Source organism: Leopardus geoffroyi, chromosome D4 (genome assembly GCF_018350155.1).
Source record: "Leopardus geoffroyi isolate Oge1 chromosome D4, O.geoffroyi_Oge1_pat1.0, whole genome shotgun sequence".
In the NCBI taxonomy this organism is placed as follows: Eukaryota; Metazoa; Chordata; class Mammalia; order Carnivora; family Felidae; genus Leopardus; species Leopardus geoffroyi.
The window spans coordinates 78,703,369-78,718,360 of NC_059342.1; the positions used below are offsets into that span (position 1 = coordinate 78,703,369).

Below are 14,992 nucleotides of genomic sequence, written 5' to 3' on the forward strand. Positions count from 1 at the left end.
AAAAAGTCACTTGTAAGGGCTACGATGTGCACGGACAGCTGGATAACTATCTGCACTGATATTACCACACATTTCGTGGGTCCTTTTATGTGGCTACTTGCAAAATGTGTGAGGAATGGAAGCCTTGACTCGCCCTTTTCATCACTGATGCCGTTTGTTGTTGCTTTCTGCCTTTTTTTTCTTCCTTGAGGTGTCACCCCAGCAGTACAAAATGACATAGGGAAAAATAAAAGCATCTCTTTTTCATAGTTGGGTTATAGTAACAGATGGTCATGTTCGCTCGGCAAAGACAAATAGCTCAAGTGATAAACACCGCAGGTTTGAGAGGTGGAGGAGAAAGGTTTTTGCCAGGATCCCCATTCGTAGCTGGCTCTGGAAAGAGAGCAATCTGCCTTTACAGGTTCCAGCCCCCACCAAGGAGGGGCAGTGGAATTCCAGTGCTGGAAGGAAGGTGGCACCAAAAGAGAGGGGAGGAGGCTGCTGGGATACACGTTTCATCACCCGGCGGAAGGAGGGTTCCCGCTCACCCCCACTCAGCTCCTGCGTCTAATCTCCCACCAAGTCCTGTCAGGTGCATTTCCTAAGTTTCTGTCTGTCTCTCCCCTCTTCCACCATTTATTCGGGCCTCCGTTATCTCTTGCCTATGTCACTTCTTTAAAAAAAAAATTTTTTTTTTTAATTTTCCCGGTTCTTTATTGTCTTGATTTCAGTACTGAAATGTTCAAGACAATATCCACAGGATTTAAGTAAGCACAAGATAAACCGCTAAACCTAAATTATATATTTTTCTAAATCTGTTCTAAAGACAATACTTCTTGTTCAGCTTTCTTGAGGTATAATTGACAAAATTGCAAGATAATTAAATGTACATTGTGATGATTTGATATACCTATGCATTGTGAAAGATCCCGCCATTTATTAACACAGCCATCACCTCACATATTTACCTTTTGTGTGTGTGAGCACATTTAAGTTCTACTCAGCATATTTCAATATGCAATACAATTATCCACTATAGCCATACATTATACATTAGATATTCAGACCTCATTCATCTTATACCCGTACCCTTTTACCTCTCTATTTCCCCAACCTCCAGCCCCTGGCAACAACTTTCTACTACATTCTACTGTTTCTGTGAATTTTACTCATTTTTTTCTAGATTCCATGTGTAACTGATACCACGCAGTATTGACCTTTCTCTGTCTGGCTTATTTCACTTATCATCCATGCCCTCAAATTCCATCCATATTGTTGCAGATGGCAGGATTTCCTTATTTCTCATGACTGGATAATACTCCATTATGACGAATATTCCATATGATATGTGTTCATATATATATATATATATATATATATATATATATATATGCAGTTATATATATCATACAGTTATATATAGATATCATATCTTCTTTATCCATTTGTCCATATCTTCTTTATCCATTGCTTAGATTTTTCAATATCATAGCTATTGTGAAAAATGCAATGAACGTGGCAGTCAGATATCTCTTCAGTATTTTGTTTTCGTTTCCTTTGGGTATATACCCACCGGTGGGAATCCTGGGTCATGTCTATATTATACCAATAGCCTCCCAATACTTCCCTCCCCTTTGCAACTTCTGCCTTCCTTTCTAATAACTATGTTGCTGGCAGCAACATCTTTCTAAAACACAAATCTCATTTGAAACCCAATGAAGGATCCCTGTTGCATTCAGTCTACAAACTAAGTTCCGAAATTCAGCATGAATAATCTCCAGGAATCAGCCCCTCCCTAGTGTGGAACTTCATCGCTGCTTGTAAAAGACAGGTGGATTCTAAAAGAGGGTAGTTGGTTAATTATTCAAAGCTGTGGAAGCAAGCTCAAAGTGAGGCTCACAGGGAGGAAATGCTGAATAGGGTTTTGATAGGTGAGCAGGAGCAAGGAAAGTTACTCCAGTAAGAGCAAACCAGAAGGAGAAAGCATAGGGCTTGGATAATTTAGAACTTCATGAAAACATCAGTTTTTGAACAGAAGTATGTGCATGTGTGATTTCCACCTGTGTGATTTCATCATTAATAATTGTAATATGTTATAATTATTTGTTATGTGACAATTTCTCCCTTACTTGGGGGCTTCCTGGGGAAAATAGGCATTCTTCATTCATCATCATTTATCCACAGAGACCCTTATGAGTTCCCTGAGCAACAATGCTAGTAGCTAATGTTTATGGAGAGTTGCTACGAGCCAGGAATTGTGTTAAGGCCTCCTTTCGATGATAGCATAGGAGGAGTCTTTTTGATTCCAATGCTCATCAAATGGCATATGATCCATTTGCTGATTTAAAAATAATGGGGACATCAGATTGTGTCCTTAAAGCATTGACTGTTGAGGATTTGAGATGGAAGAGACAATTAGGAGATGAACAAAAGAGTCATATGAATGCTATCCAAGACATTCAGTCTAACTTAAGAGTATTGATCAAATATCTGCTGCGTACCCAACCTTGGACTAAGCAATTAACCAAGTGTTTGTTTCAATACAGGTGTTCCACCTTATTCAAAGCCAGCTTTTCCAATCTGTAAATGAAAATATATTAGTATTTTGATCATCGTGTTTTAATCCCATGCACATAAAAAATCACAGCAGGGGCTCAATGCCAGGCTATGTTCTGTGTCCAATGCCGACCGAGCATGTAGCATAAGAGAGAGCATGAACCTGGGAATCAGGAGGGTCCCAGCCCCTATTCTGCTCCTTTCTCACTGTGTGAGCTTGGATTAGACTCTCCCCACCTTTGTATCTTAGTTTCACCATCTTAAAGTTGAGAGAAATGACCTGGATGGGCTCTCTTGTCTCTTCCACTTTGATACAATCTATGGCTCTATGGCTCCCTCCTCAGAAGTTTCTCTACAAGTGCTGTTTTCTTTGCCTCAAATTGAAGCAATTTCCCTCCTATCCTTGCAGGTAAAAATATCAGGAGAAGCGGCCAGTGGCATCGGGGACTTCTCTCCATAAGATAATTATAAGACTTTTTTTGGAGGGTGAGATATATTCCTAACACCAAGAGATAGGCCTGCAAAGAGTCTGTTTCCAGGCTCCGTGTTATTCTGTTGCCACATAATGTCAGGCCAGGTGCTGGAGAAGTTAGAGAAGACGCCCTGAAGTCACAATATCTGGAATCAGCGGCACCTGGATGGCTCAGTCTGTTGAGTGTCCAGCTCCTGATTTTGGTTCAGGTCATGACTCCAGGGTCGTGGGATTGAGCCCCAAGATGAGCCCCATGTCAGGTTCTGCACTCCATGTGGAGCCTGTGTGAGATTTTCCCTTTCTCCCTCTGCTCCTCTCCCTGAACTTTTGCTCTCTCTAATTTTCTTTTAATGTTTTGTTTATTTTTTGAGAGAGAGAGAGAGAGAGAGAGTGAGAGGGGGAGTGGCAGAGAGAGGAAGACAGAGGATCTGAACAGGTCTCCCTGCTGACAGGCTGATAGCAGCAAACCTGATGTGGGGCTTGAACCCAAGAACCATGAGGTTACGACCTGAGCCGAAGTCGGACACTCAGCCAACTGAGCCACCCAAGTGCCTGTCTATCTCTCTCTCTAAAAGCAAAACAAAGCAAAACAAAACAACCCACAATGTCTGAAATCACATCCCAGCTCTGCCAGTGGTGTGCCCTGGGATGAGAAGCTCACTCTCTCTAGGTGTCATTTCTCTCAACCTCAGAATGGAGACAATGGTACATACAGCATAAGCTAAGTTTTGAGTAAATACATATATAGTGTTTAGAATGGTTTTGGCATATAGTGAAAGCTCCTTAAATATTGTTCTACTGTTACTATTGTGCGTATCATTAATCAAAGGGCTACCTCATTTAACAAAAAAGAAAATCAAGACCCAGGGAGGTGATATGAAATTATGACATTTTGATGGTCACAAGAGCAACCCCTTAGCTAATATATATATATATATATATATATATATATATATATATATATATATATGTGTGTGTGTATATATATATATATATACTATATTATATACATGCATATATAATAACAATAACAGAAACTGACATTTGTGTAACATCATAGATTTGCAAGTGTCATCAGATAGAAACTCCTTTTCTTACTTTGCAAGACAAAACCCAGACCTGGAGTGATTAAGTGACTTGCCCAAGGTTGCACAAATAATTCAGAACAAAGCTGGGATATGAACCTGGATAATTTAATGCCAAGCCTCTCCCCCATTCCATTAAATTCACCCCATCCCTTGTGCCTCCCTAAACTCTTGGCACCTCAGTTCCATAAGAAAGATTCGGAAGGTTTGGAGAGGAGAATGTAGCAAGGTCATTGTATGTGTCAGAGTATCTGTTCGTCTGCATATCAGTCATCCATCTTCCAGTTACTCCCAGTGGATAAGGGTGGGCAGTGAGGGGGTGCTACACCCTGACTGCGCTTGACTTTGCAGAAGAACATGCCTCCTTTCTCTCTCCAGAGTCTTGCTCGAGTCTGCCTCCCCAAGTGCTCCTTTGAGCCCATAGGGGAACCTTGAAGTTTCCTTTGAAATTCTGAGTCCCATACCCCCAAGCAGATGTGCAAGGACATTTGCTCACTTAATGGCCTGTTCAAGACGTTTGAGGATCCGCACTATCTCCCTATCAGCCTCTCTGAAACATGCATTATCCATCCGTCCTTGAAGCAGGTCCCCCGGTGCAGTGATTAAAACAGTCCTGTGTTGGATAAACCCGATGCAATTTTCCAAAAGTCATCTTCTCGGCATTTCCCCCGCCACAGCAGAGCACCTCGCCTCCAATTTCTGGGCTTGCTCATTTGTTTTCCTTCAGACAATCTTGGAGACACTCTTTCGAGTGACCTCTGCTAAGGGAAGGGAACAGTACACTCTTATCCTGACATTATGCAGACGCAGTGACAAATTGGTCTATTTTTTATGCTTGACAGAAATGGTGGGGGGGGGGGGGAACAGGAGAAACATATTAACTCACCATATCTTTGACCACTGGTGGATAGAGTTTGGAAAAGACTTGTTTCTTCTTTCTTTTTTCTTAAGTTTCCCTCCTTATGTCTGGTCTCATTGGTTCTTCTTTTAATTAGTCCTGGAATGTGACAATACTTCCAAAGTAAGCTGCAATCTTAGTAGATTTTTGAAGGTAATGTGATCAGAACAAATTTGTCATTACTCTCTTAAACTGGCTTCTTCTTACCTTGCTTCCTACCCACTCTTAAGACACAGTTACTCTCCAAATTATCTGTGATTCAAATGCTGGATTCCATTTTTCCCCACCCTCTTTTCCACTTCTTGTGTCATTAACTTTTATTGATTCTTCCTCAGAAATATATGTTTTTGTTGATCTCTCTTTGCATTTCTACTGTGTGCCCCTAGTGTGGGTCTATGAGGGGGTGACTCTCTTGCGTCGGTGTTTGTATAATTTTTGTGATCTCAATCACATTATCTTGATCACTGCATATCATCTGTTGTTTTGCATTGAATTGTAATGAAGGTAAAGCATGGTCGCTCTACTCATCCTTCCTCACCCAGGTGGTTGTGGTGTTGGTTGGTGTTCTTTCCTGAAAGGTACAGTCACTCAGGGCGCCATTGTCCACGATGTTTCTCAAACCAGAAAGCAACAAAAAGAATGAGCTATAGACAGGAGGCGTGATGAAAATTTATCTGTTGTATTCTTGATCATGGAGAGATCAAGGTGGCTGGAAGATAATTCTATGAGGTGAATTGTATGCTGGAATTGTACACTTAAAAATAGATCAGGACATAGAGGGAGAAAACAGGAAAGTGGCCCGCTAAATCATTCCTTCCTCTGGGCTGTCTTTCTTCCTTATTCCATCTACTGTTACCGGACCCATCTTTCCATATTCTCATTAACTCCTTACTCATCTCTCTCCCTACATAAGACTATGAGCTCCTCATGAAAAAAAGAATTCTGCCTTTTCTAATCAATGTACCCTTAGCCCCTAGCAGAGTTCTCAGTTTCTCTTAATAGATACTTAATAGTTTTTAATTGAGTTGAATTGTGACAGCCTTTGGGATCAGAGACTTTATAACAACTTTCATTTGAAAGTATCACTTTGTTGAGGTGCCTGAGTAGCTTAATCAGTTAAGCCTCGGACTCTTGATTTTGGCTCAGGTCATGATCTCACGATTCATGGCTTCAAGCCCTGTGTCAGGCTCTGGACTGACAGTGAGGACCCTGCTTGGGATTCTCCCTCTCTCTCTGTCTCTCTCTGTCTCTCTCTCTCTCTCTCTCTCTCTCTCTCTGTCTCGGACCCTCCCCCCATCACATGCTTGCTCTCTTTCTTGCTCTGTCTCAAAATAAATAAACTTTAAAATTAAACAGAAAATATCACTTTGTTTTTCTCCTGTGTTTATTTTCCTTTTGTTCTTGTTTGGCATTAAATTTTTTTGTGTATGTTTAATCCTAACAGGTCTAAGCTCTATCATGAAAATTGAAGAAAGGAGAACTGCCTAATACTGGTAGGCCAGGATATTAAATTGGAGAAATATATTGCTTGGAAACTATTGAATTCCAAGCAAGAGAATCCATAAAAGAAGGCAAAACTCCTGGAAAAGTGTGAGATCACTTGTTCAGAGTTTTTGCTTGTATAATCATGTTTGCAGGTAAAAAAAGAAAAACTCTGATATAAACTGACATATACAAAAATGGTATTTATTATTTCACATCATGAAACTCAAGAATTGAGATAGATTTGAGGGTGAACAGATTCAACGTCTTCAAGAACCTGAGTTATTTCCATCTCTCTTCTCTGCTGTCTTCAAAAGATACACTTTATCCTCAGACTCATTGTTCTAAAGTTCACAAGATTGTGGCTGACAGAAAATGGGGTGTTGTACTTCCTTATTTACATCTAGTAGGAAAACAAGATTCCTGACTTTGAAATCTATTCTTCCCTTTAGCCAATTAAGTAGGTATGTGGACCCCAAGATGAATGATAGGCATCAACAGGATGTAATACACTCACAGGCTTTTGGCTGGATTCCTGAAACCATCAATGGCAAAAAGGGAAGAATTACCAGGATTGGCTTAGACCAAAGTTTCTCAACCATTGCACTATTGACATTTTAGGACCAGATAATTCCTTGTCCTGAAAATGCTATCCTGTGTATTGAAGGAGCAGCATCCCTGGGTCACTAGATGTCAGTAGCATCCCTCCCCAGTTGTGACAAACAAAAATATCTCCACACGTTGCTATATGTTCCCTTGGAGATAAAGTCGCTTCCAGGTTAAGAACCACTGACTTAGACCAATTGACTTAGACTTAGACCAATTGACTAGAATATTTGAAAATCAACCACAATCTCAGCCATAATTAACCATTCCTCTTTTCACAGATTTTCTCCTGTGAGAAATAAGCCTTTGAAGCTGTATTTTTATTTTAAAATAAATGGTTCATGGGGCACCTGGGTGGCGCAGTCGGTTAAGCATCCGACTTCAGCCAGGTCACGATCTCGCGGTCCGTGAGTTCGAGCCCCGCGTTGGGCTCTGGGCTGATGGCTCAGAGCCTGGAGCCTGTTTCTGATTCTGTGTCTCCCTCTCTCTCTGCCCCTCCCCCGTTCATGCTCTGTCTCTCTCTGTCCCAAAAAATAAATAAATAAAAACGTTGAAAAGAAAAAAAAATTTTTTAAATAAATGGTTCACTTAAAAGATCTGTATCATGGGATGCCCATGCACAATCTAACTGGTCTCTGATGTTTGCTTCTAAAGTCAGAGAGTAGAATCTGCAATGGCTACCTGCCACCTAGCTCCCTACTTTTACCTAACATTAACTATGCCACTCTCTAGTATGGTACCTCCTCAATATCCAAATGGGAAAGGTGCTATCTGTGGAGGGCAACCTACTTCAGGGTAGTTGATGTTACTATAAGTGACAGACAGAGACAGAGACAAAAATAGAGATAGAGACAGAGACACAAAGAGAGAGAGAGAGACAGAGAAATGAGAGGGAAAAACATGTGAAGTGTGGTAGCAAGCTGCGTTCTCCACACTCCTGGAATAGTTACCATTTGGTTGGCTTCCATTCCGTGGACAGGCATTGTGCTGAATGCTCACTTTGCATTATATTATTTAATTCACAATGATACGAGTAATTTATGCATGTGCATAACAATTTTACAAGTGAGGAAACTGAAGCCAAGAGGTATTTTATGCTTGCCCAAGGTCAGAAACTCTTGCATTTGTGCAGCGAGTATAACATAGAAACACAATTTGAACCCAGTCCTCTGCCACTGTAAACTCGTTTTAGTCCAACGTCTGCCAATATCTCTGTCATTCTCCATTTATGAGCTCAAACCTTCTAGGATTCTGTCATTCACGAGGACAGGGATACTGGACACAGGAAGAAAGAGGAGTGTGTGTGGGGAGGGTCGGGGGGAGAGGCTCTGAAAGGAAAGGGAGGTTATTAGATGAAAGTCTGAATCCGCCTTACAGACTTGTCCCCACAAGGCTGCCTTCTGACTCATGTGATAAATCCTGCTCCCTCAAGTTGCTTTCTTCAGCCACAGCTGCACACAACACAGTAATCACCATCAGAGGGGTCATCTCCAAATTGCGAAGGACAGCACAGCAGAGGAAATTATAACAGATAACACACACCGCCTGTATATATCTGTCATGCAGACAAGAGCTGCATGTAGAATTCTAGCCCCATCCCCTATAGTTCTCCACTGTCTTCCATTTCTTTTGCAATTACAATGGTTTGAACCACATTTTTCAAAAGTCTCCCAACTGGTCTGTCTGCTTTTTCTCTTCCCCCCTTCAATACGTTTTCCTTAATTGGATTAATTTTTTTCCCCGGAACACCTAACATTTCATTTCTCTACTACCAAAAATGAACAAACAAACCAATAAAGAACTATGATAAAAAGACATCAAGTCATGATTTTTCAGTTCTTTGTGGCAACGTCCCTGGCACAGTATCCCTATCCTTCTACGATCTGGTCTGTTTAGATCTCATTGCTCTCTGTCAGCCCTACCAGATTCCACCGCACTGAGCCTCTGCATTTTACATGTTGGGACTGTGCCCCGCTGCCCTTGCCCAGGCTACTTCCTGCTTAGAAGGCTGTCTGTTAACTCTGTCCGGTTCACCCTATTTTGGCAATCCTACTTTCTTCTCCAGCATTAATCTGAGAGGCCATTATCATTTTGGGGGCGACCAAAAGGAGGATCAAAGATGTAAGAAATAAGACCCATGTCACGAAGTTTGTAGGTTGTAGAGCAGGGGACTGAAATCCACGTCTTCTGACCTTTGAATTCTCCGTTTCGTGTCATAATAGTCACTATTTTCACCATTCAGTCCAAGCCTGAATATGCATAGCCAAAACTGCACCCAGCCCCTTTCTCCCAGCTGCCTTATCTCCAGACTTCAGCTGCTAATATCAGCACAGCCCATTTAAGAGCATTATCAACAAGCCTTCTCTCCTGCTTCCTTTGTCCTAAACTCAAAGGAACCATCTCCATGAGATTAATTCCAAAACTGCTATCGCATTTTAGAGACGATGCCATCTCCAGTTATATTAATTGCATATTTGGGAAACCCGCCCTGTGTCTGTTTCATATGGCATGCCATTTGGTGTTTATGACCATCATACTGGAGTTAACAGCATATGGGGAGCTCACCCACTCTGAATACTAAGCTTATCCAATCCTTCTCTCAGAACCGACATGAGAAATAACTAATAAAAATGATTATAATAATAGAGGGTCATATAAATGCCAAATGCAAAAGCAATTCTTCATTCTGAAGTTTCTTAATATCTTTTCTCCACCAACATCATAAAAGTAGGGAGGGGGAAGACAAGATATTATACATAAATAATTAGAAGTGTTTCCTTAAGCTTTATTTCAAATCCTTCCATTAAGGGTTAAGATTCAATTTTAGGGTCAACTGGAAGGTGAGGCAAAGTTTTAAGGATAATTGAAGTAGAAATCGTGTGACCTTTGCAAAGACCTCTCTTTGTATTTATGCATTTTTCTCCAACCAGCAATAATAATAATATAAAAAGATACAAGAATAACACTTAACTAAATCAGATGCAGATGGCTGTTTTATCAAGCAGAGGCAATTTTTATCATTTTAAAAGCTTTTGTTTTTGTAAAGGAAAGAAAATGGGCCATGTTCCCTGGCTTTTTTTTTTTAAGAGAGGAAAAAGCATATGTTTTTTAATTTGAAATGGAGTATTAATGGTGTTATCTCCCGAGAATTGCTGCGCTAGAGTGAATTGTAGAAAATGCATTTACTTGCAAGCTTTCTGGTAAATTCTTCTCTGACTTACAGAGTTAGTGGCATATTATATCAGCCTACCTTTCCAAGACTATACTGTACACACACCCCGAGAGTCAATTTCCTGAGCCTCTTTTACTAGATCATCTTGTTTCCTTTGTTTATATTATTGATTTAGGGAAAATCATTTGGTGAATATTGAGTGTTCACCTAAATGAGAAGGTGGTAATATGCGGCAAGTAGACAGAGAGGGATATAATATAACTGGGATAATAAAACCTTGTATCTGCGCTGCAATTTGTGGTTTGCATTATCCTATTTGAACCTCACGATACCTCTGAGAGTTATGGGGACAGACTATCATCCCAATTTTATAGATTGGAAGTGAGAGCATGGAGAGATTAAGTGGCCCCCTTCCTGTGTGCAGCTGGTAATTGAACCAGGACTACAACCTTCATGAGTCAATCTCATGTTCCCTCTTCTGCACAAAGCTGCCTCTCAATTAACAACCACCCCAATCATTCAGGAACATTTAGGGAGCACCTACTGTTTACTTGCATTAGAGTTGAAACAGTGACAGACATAATGGTGTTTTTAGGTACTGTCCCAGTGCACAGGTGCATACCATTGGCTCAAAAAGCAAAAGTGAGATGTAGGAACTATTCTGTGAGTAAGATATGATAAGTGCGTAAGTATGAACAATTGCAAAACCAATATTGGCTGGTAATGTGGGAGGCCTTACTTGGAAATGAGTAGAAAATTAAGGATGACATTAGCTAACACTTATGGAGCGGTTACCATGTGTCACTTGAGTTGTAACTTCTTTCATTTGTTGGGCAAATATTTTACAGTTTTTACCCAGTGAAGGTATTTTGGACACTTACAGGAAAGAAATTCTAGTTCTGGCACTTTTAATTAATGACCGGGAACATGTGACTTCACCTCTTTGGGTCTCGTTTTATTCATCTGAAAGAATGTTTAGAAAAAGTACCCAATTTTTAAGGTTTGTGTAAATAGTGTGTAAAATAAAATAAAATAAATAAAATAAAATAAAATAAAATATTGCCAAAAAATAATGGCCCTGCAATAATTTGGGGGTTTTGGTAATACAGTTATTTTCATTATTAGTACTCTGTGATAAGAGCTGGAGATACAGAAATGAATATGAAAATGCCTCTTGCCTTAAGAAACTTCATCTAGTAAGAGAGATTCCCACATCCTTCCTTCCGTCTCCCTCCCTTCCTTCCTTCCTTCCTTCCTTCCTTCCTCTGTTCTTCCTTCTTTCTATATTCTTTTTCCATTTGTTATTCCTTCCTTTCTTCCTTCCCTCACTATTTACTGAGTGCCTCCTTTGTGCCAGACAAAGCACTAGGTCCTTGCTTTTTCAAGAACATATTAGGCATTGATCAAGCCCTGAAGGTGATTTCAGTATAGAGGAGAAATAATTCACAATAAAGAATTATGACAAAGGGTGCACCAAGATGCCAGGGGAACACAGTTCAGCAGCAAGAACATTTGAGAAAATTATAGAAAGCTCCTCCCAAGATAGGAGAATTATACTGGACCCTAAAATACAATTGGGAATTGGCCAAATAAATGAACATTTGTTACTTTACTAGGTCTGAACAGTGTTATTCTTCTAGGAGGCCGGAGCCTAGACCAACTGCATGTTTCCCGGGTTCCTATAGCCACTAATCCACCAAGCAGGATTACTCTGACTCCAAACTTCCTTCACCTAATCTAAATGTTGTTTGTTTTTTGACATCTTACACATCAGCTTTTCTAGCTGTAAGATCACAAGAATAGTCTAGTGTTTTAAGGTGATGTTTCATCTTGAATATTAAAAACTTCTGGGGCGCCTGGGTGGCTCAGTCAGTTGAGTATCCAACTCTTGATTTCAGCTCAGGTCATGATCCCAGGGTCATAGGATTGAGCCCTATGTCAGGCTCCATAGTGAGCATGGAGCCTGCTTAAGATTCTTTCTCTCTCTCTCTCTCTCCACAACCCCCACCCCCTCCACCGCTCTCCCCACCACTTTCTCTCTTTCTCTAAAATAAAACAAAAAAAAAAACTTTCATAGATGTTAGAGCAGTGGCCAGCAGGTGTCTATTTGGGGTCTCTTAACTATTTGTATCCTTTCCTTGGGGATTGCATTTTATCCCAAGGCTTCAAAGATCACTGAAAACTCCCAAACGTAGGTACTCAGTCACAAACTCTCTCTAGTTTGGGAATCATCTATTAAACTCCATAAATAAACTTGAATATCTAGTAGATGTCCAAAATCAAAATGTTGATTTTTCCCCATCAATCCCTTGTCATCCCCTAATCAATTAATGGGGTCAACATTTGTCTGGTGGCTCAGCTTAGGAATCTTCACTTCTACTTTCTGGTGCCATCTAACATCAAGTCTTACTGCCCTCCAAAATACCTCTACTCTAATGAAACAATGCAGATCAAGGCACCACATATTTATGGCTGTTAAAACTATTAGGTAAGAAGTTAATGGAGGAACTTCATAGAGAATGAGTCAGATCAATGGTACCCTAATACACCAATCAACCTTAGTGTCACTGAAGAGTGACCACTAGACCTTGTGCCCCCTGGGATGCAACAGGAAGTTCCAGTCACCATCTATTAACCTGAATGTAATCAAATCTCTAGATATAGCTTTCAAATCTTAGGAAGTACAGGGGATAGAGGAACATGTATGATGACACCATGAATATATAATCAGACAACTACAGAATGTGGGAATGTCTGTGTGACAAAAACCTTACTTTAAAAAAAGATAAAAATAATGCCAATTTTATGTAAGAGATGGAAGAGTTTTCTTTTAGTAGTAATTCAGTCAAAACCAATCTGTACTACCAAATACAGCTTGGTGGTTCCTTGCAGGGAATGAAGGGTCATGCAGTTTGAAGTTATCTGGCTCATATCTGGCTCGAAATTATCTGGCTCATATATGGGCATGCAAAATTTATTGAGCTGTACATTTAGGATTTGCATAAATTATACTTAAAAACATTTCAATTATTTTATATAAACAGGGAGAGAAAACTATTATAGATCAAGGTGGATTTAAGAGACAAATCAACCTAATTCAATGTGCAGATCTTGTTTGGATTCTGATTTGGGGAAAATAACTTGTAAAACACACACATTTTTTTGATACAATGGAGAAATACTGAACATGGGTTAGACATTAGATGACAATAAGAACCTTGTAATGTTGTTATGTGTGCTAACAGTAATATAGTAACAAAATAGCAATGAGGAGATGGAGAAAAAGAGGAATAAACAGTCATGATCTGTTAGAGATAGTTCCTGAATTAATTGCTGGTAAACATAAGATGTGTGATATTTGCTTCATAAGATTCTAGGGCAAGAGCAAAACAAAACTATAGTTCATGAGTTAAATCCAACTTCCGCCTGTTTTTGTCATAAAGTTTTATTAGAACTCACCCATCCACATTCATTTACATGTTGTCTAAGGATGTTTTGGCATCACAAGGGCAGAATTGAATAATTGTAATAGTAATTTCTGCCTTCAAGACTGAAAATATTTACTATATGGCCTTTATAGAAAAAGTTTGCCAACCCCTGCAGTAAGAAGAGAGTGAAAGAGAAAAAAAAAGAAAGGAATGAAGGAAGGAAGGAAGGAAGGAAGGAAGGAAGGAAGGAAGGAAGGAAAAGAGGCAGGAGGGAAGGAAGAAGGGAAGAAAAAGTGCAGGAGAAAAAAGGAAAGAGAGAGAGCCATAGAATGTTGATAAACTGTGTGATGACTACATACAAATTTATTTTTCTGATCTCTCCACTTTTACAAACATTTGAAGAATTCCGTCATATATATATATCATATATATATGGCTATATATATGATATATATATATGACTATATATGACATGTATATGACTATATATATGATATATATATGACTATATATAAGATATATATCTTAAGATAAGATATATGTAAGATATATATCTTAAATGTAGATATCATATATATAATATATATATATCTTAAATGCAGACATGTCTTACCATAATTCAAACCATCACGATCACCTGGAATTCTTCAATGGCTTCCAACTGTACTTCCAGCATCCTCTCTTGTCCTCCTACCCTCTTCTCACTAGACTTAAACCAAGATATCCCTTTAATATTTAAATTGAATCATGTCACCATGGATTAAAATCTCCAATGGAAACCCTAAAGTCTTTGAAAAAATTCCACCCTTTGGTCTATAACATGACCGTAAGTGAACTGGCATCCCCCTATCTCATAGGCTTCATTTTCTAACACTCTCTGCAATAGCCTCTTCTTAGTATTTGTGGTAAAGTCCAAACCTATCCCCAAATCAGGGCCTACTACATGCTATTTTACCTGGAAACACTCTTGTCTGTCTCTTTGACTTCTTCCATCATACAGGTTTCACTGGAGAAGCCTTCTACCTTATTAAAATAGCCATCGACCCCTCCCTAACTAATTTGAATTCTCTATTACCTTGCAGTGTTTTATTTTCTTCAGAGCATTTACTTGTGGCCTTGTGTTTTTTTTTTTCCACTAGAAAGTAAGACTACACGTAAGTGGAAACTAACCTCTCTTATTCCTTACTTCATTTTCAGTCCTTAAAATAGAAGCAGAGCAGAGGAGTGGAAAGTAAAAAGAAAAGAAAGAAAGAAAGAAACAATAAGCAGGAGCTAGCATATTTAAAATAAGTATACAGAGATATTCTAAAAGAA

General features: G+C 39.5%; 1 long non-coding RNA gene across 4 annotated transcripts in view; it reads right to left on the minus strand.

The window, feature by feature from the left end:
• LOC123593260 overlaps positions 1 to 14,945 on the minus strand; it is a 54,926-nt gene extending 39,981 nt beyond the window's left edge. For 3 of the 4 annotated variants that reach the window (XR_006710216.1, XR_006710215.1, XR_006710214.1), the window contains exons 1-2: positions 14,292 to 14,934; positions 4,979 to 5,089 (exon numbers count right to left, since the gene is read on the minus strand). This is a non-coding gene — a long non-coding RNA (uncharacterized LOC123593260). Of the gene's footprint in view, positions 1 to 4,978; positions 5,090 to 14,291 lie in introns of all 4 variants that reach the window. The other variant, XR_006710217.1, reaches the window with a different exon arrangement.
• Positions 14,946 to 14,992: the final 47 nt, after the last annotated feature.